This window comes from Cebus imitator, unplaced genomic scaffold, assembly GCF_001604975.1.
Source record: "Cebus imitator isolate Cc_AM_T3 unplaced genomic scaffold, Cebus_imitator-1.0 Scaffold614, whole genome shotgun sequence".
NCBI lineage: Eukaryota > Metazoa > Chordata > Mammalia > Primates > Cebidae > Cebus > Cebus imitator.
This window is the reverse complement of record NW_016107929.1, coordinates 121,515-125,756: the sequence shown is the minus strand read 5'-3', so window position 1 is coordinate 125,756 and position 4,242 is coordinate 121,515. Positions and strand designations below refer to the sequence as shown.

Genomic DNA, 4,242 nt, shown 5'->3' with positions numbered 1-4,242 from the left:
GTTTCTTTGCATTGGGTTAGAACAAGTTCTTTTAATTCCCAGAAGTTTCTTATCATCCACTTTTTAAAGCCAGCTTCTGCTAATGGAACACAGTCTTTCTCCTTCAGGCCTTGTTCTGTTTCTGATGAGGAACTGTGATCCCCTGTAGAGAGAGAGGCATTCTGATTTTGGGTATTCTCAGCCTTTTTAGGCTGGTTTCTTCCCTTCATTATAAATTTATCCATCTGTGGTCTTTATAATTACCGTCTTTATAGTTGGGTTGCTGAATGGACGTCCAACTTGTTGATTCCCGGCGCTAGAATCTGAGCAACCCACTGCTCCGGCCAAAACAGCGGCTTTAAGATTGATGGTGCTTTTCTGACTGCACCAAGAACCGCCACACCGAGGCAGCGGCAAAACCGCCTCACCGGCCTCAAGAGTCACGCTGGCGACACGTGGGGCTCCTCCACTGGGAATCTCCTGGTGTGTGAGCAACAAAAATTGATCTGAAAGTGTGGCGTCCTCTCGTTCTCTGCTCTTTCAGTGGGAGCTGCAATCCTGAGCTGCTAGTGATCAGCCATCTTGGATCTCTCTCCCAAATATTTAATAATTATGGTTTCTTCCATCAAATCAGATACATGAGATTGTATGTGTGTTTGTAAATGTAAATTTAATTCTCCTTATAAAAGATAAGTGTTCTGCAAGATCCACTTTCTACTCAACAAATTCAAACATATGTATTAATTTGTCTTTCGGAAATTTCTTATATTAACTTTCCTGTTGTTGATGTTAGATTTGGATTTCTAAATTGTAATGGGTTAATGAAGTCTTAGAAAGCATTTGATCTCCAGATGTGCCCTACTACTGGTATGACTTATATTCTGCATTTTAATTGATAAAGATGCTCTCTCTGTAAGTACTGGCCTGACTGTGTTCTTCAATAGTAAGTGATCATTTTAGATTCACACTTTGAAATGAGTGTTGTGGCAAGGGATAAGGAAAGCCCAAGGAATAAGTAACCTGCAAACATAAAGAGAGGTAGGTTTGGGTGATGCTTTCACAAAGGATAACACAAGTAGTCACTTATCTGAGACTGTGAGCCAACTGGGATATAAAGAGGAAGCAATAGATTGAAAGCATAAAGTTCATTATCTTAGTCAAATGATTAAGGGCAATTGTCTTTAGATTTGGCCAAAACTTCACAGGTAAAGAAGTACATGATACAAGGCTTTTTAGAAAGTTTAGGTGAAAATACAGTAACAATAAAATGAAAACTAATGCCTCATTAAGTTGACATACCCTAAATACAGATGATGATTAGCTTTAATCTTTTCTAGTTCTCTGTAATATATAAAAGCGGGAACCCAACAGAAAACATTATTCGTCAGAAAGATGCATCTGCTTCTCACCGCATTACAAAGCCTGTGTACACCCCCTGGATAGAAAGCTAGCCCTCCAATAATGGGTTTGCTTTAAAAGTCTGGGAGTCAAGAGTGCTTACTTCAAATGCAGCATAGGATAGGTTCAGTGAAAAGAAAGAAGCTCTCCTCCGGGAGGGTTAATAGTCTTCTATTTTGCTCCCTAAGAATACAGTCAGTTGTACACAGACACAAGGTTCTATGGAAAACCTGAGACTGACTAAAAGTCATGAATGACTCAAGAGGTGCTTGCATTCATATTCCTTCCATTGGAAGTCCAACAACAAATAAAAACATTCAGGCTGTCTCTGAGGTTTCCACAGCCGAGTGGGAAACACACACTTGCCGTGTGACGTGACATCCTGTGAAGCTCAGAGCTAAAAGGAGCGGTGGCTGATTTCAGCTTGGGAATTATGAAAGAACAAGGAGGATATATGTACTTGGTAGACAAGAAGTCATATAAAGAGAGGTTCTAGACAGAAGATTTCGCTCACAAATACACATGGAGAGATGAAAGGGTGTGGCACATTGCTGGTGTTTTCAGGGAAGAAAGCAGAACGTCTGTGGGCAAGCTGGGTTGGGGTAAAGGTAAATAAGAACCATAAGAAACTTTCGTTTCTAAAGAGTTTGGGATTTATCCTACAGGTAATAGTGGACCATTAAAGGATTTTTAAAAAGGATGTGATATAATTAGCTTGAATTTTAGAGAAAGAAAGAGTTGGTAAAATGGATTTCCTGCTGTTTTCAGTAAAAGGGCAATATCAGAGGCAAAGCCCAATGAGACCACTTTGTGATACATGATAAGGTCACAGCAATCATGGGATTGTCTTCTAAGAGCATCTTATTTGGTCAGAACTCTCAAGACAAACACAAAATACCTGGCAATAATTTTGGTAAAGGAAAAGAAGAAAATGAAATGCAAAAAAAGAAAAAGTAATGCTTCAACAAACTTTCCTACCAGGATGCCTTTATATCATGGACACATAGAGGCTTACCTACCTCAGATTCATCTTAACAAGTTTCACTTGTTCATGTCAAGATGCAAATGTTAAAGTCAACTTTTTGTCTCCGAATGCCTTCTTACGCTCCTAAGATGAATTGTTCCACTACTTCGCTGGGTCCTGCAACCTTCGTGTAAAAAGAGATGCAACCTTGGCAAAGTAATGTCGGGGGGCCCAGGAGGTAACAAAAAATGACTAAATAATATTTTGTGGCATTCTTCCAGGCTTTGTTGCATGTGTTAGCAGTTGAGGGTGTCCAGGTTCTTGGCGTTTTGAACAAAGAACTGGACAAAATGCACAAACAAAGCAAGGAAAGAATGAAGCAACAAAAGCAGGGATTTAATGAAAATGAAAGGAAACTCCACAGGGTGGGAGCAGGCCCAAGCATAGGGGCTCAAGGGCCCCATTACAGAATTTTCTGGGAGTTAAATACCCTCTAGAGGTTTCCATTGGTTACTTGGTGTATGACCTATGTAAATGAAGAGAATGTAGTGAAGTTACAAAGTCATTTACTCAGTGTACGCTATATGTAAATGGAGAGGATATTTCCTGTCATCACAGAAGTGTTTCCATTTGATGTCATTCTAGGAAGTCAGTGTGAATCAGCCTTATGTTCCCTGCCTCCAGACCCTATTCTGTTGCCTCACGTGGAGTACCAGCTTGCCTTATATCTGTATTTCAAGGCAAAATCTAAGGATATTTTTAATATGGCCATTTCTCTTGCTAAATAAGTTCATAAATAAGTGCTACTGCTACTTTATTATGTACCTTGTTATATATGTAAACAATTTGGAACAATAAAAGGTAATTCTTACTGTAAATTTTGTTAGCTTTTATTTTTTTGTCATGTTAAAAATTCAAGGTCTGAAGTTAATTGTTTCTCATGGATTTCAAACCATAAGTATATATTTGACATACAAAAATATGTCGTATGGAAACACATCAATAATTAGTAATAAAAAATGCATGGTAATATTTTAATCTTTTTTTTGCATTAGCGCTTCCTTAAACCTTTATTATTTTTAAATTGCTTCCATTGTAATAACTATATGAAACTATTGCCAACCAGAAATTGGTACTGAGTTCTCAAAATAGATTTAGCTCTCAACCAAGAAATAATAATGAGATACAAATTAATTTACAATAATTGAATTTATTGAAATGAGGTTTAATTTGTTCTTGAAATTTTCACACATAGGCATCATTATGTCTAGGAAGTGCTGTTGCAAGACTGTCTTGTAAACTAGATGACACACCTAATGACATGTAACTGGGAGGTGGCTAAAATTTAAAGAATGCATTTAGTTAAGTAACACGAATGACTTAGGAAATACTGGCAAAATCTCCTGCATGGATATATAGTCTCACACTCGGCTTCCCTGACTACTGAGACTGTCTGGGCTCCTAGTGCGTTGACCCGTGTATGGATCTAGTGGAAACAGCCTCTTGACTTCTTCTTCATCTAATTGGATCATGATGTGGAAGAGAATACTTCTGGGCATTTTTCTCTTTCATCTGACTCTTTCTCAGTCTCCAAACGTGTAAGTGATTACACAGTTTATTATTTCACATGGAAGGCAAATAGAGCTTGATTTTAAAAATTCGGGCCGGGTGCGGTGGCTCACGCCTGTAATCCCAACACTTTGGGAGGCTGAGATGGGCAGATCACCTGAGGTCAGGAGTTAAAGACCAGCCTGGCCAACATGGTGAAAACCTGTCTCTACTAAAAATACAATAGCTGGCATGGTGACACGTGCCTGTAGTCCCAGATACTCCGGAAGCTGAAGCTGGAAAATCGCTTGAACCTGAGAGGCAGAGGTTGCAATGAGCTGAGACAGTGCCAC

The 4,242-nt window shown here is 38.9% G+C and overlaps 1 protein-coding gene across 1 annotated transcript in view; it reads left to right on the top strand.

The window, feature by feature from the left end:
- LOC108294985 (ovostatin-like) overlaps positions 1–4,242 on the top strand; it is a 78,084-nt gene that overhangs the window by 2,386 nt on the left and 71,456 nt on the right. The window lies entirely within an intron of this gene.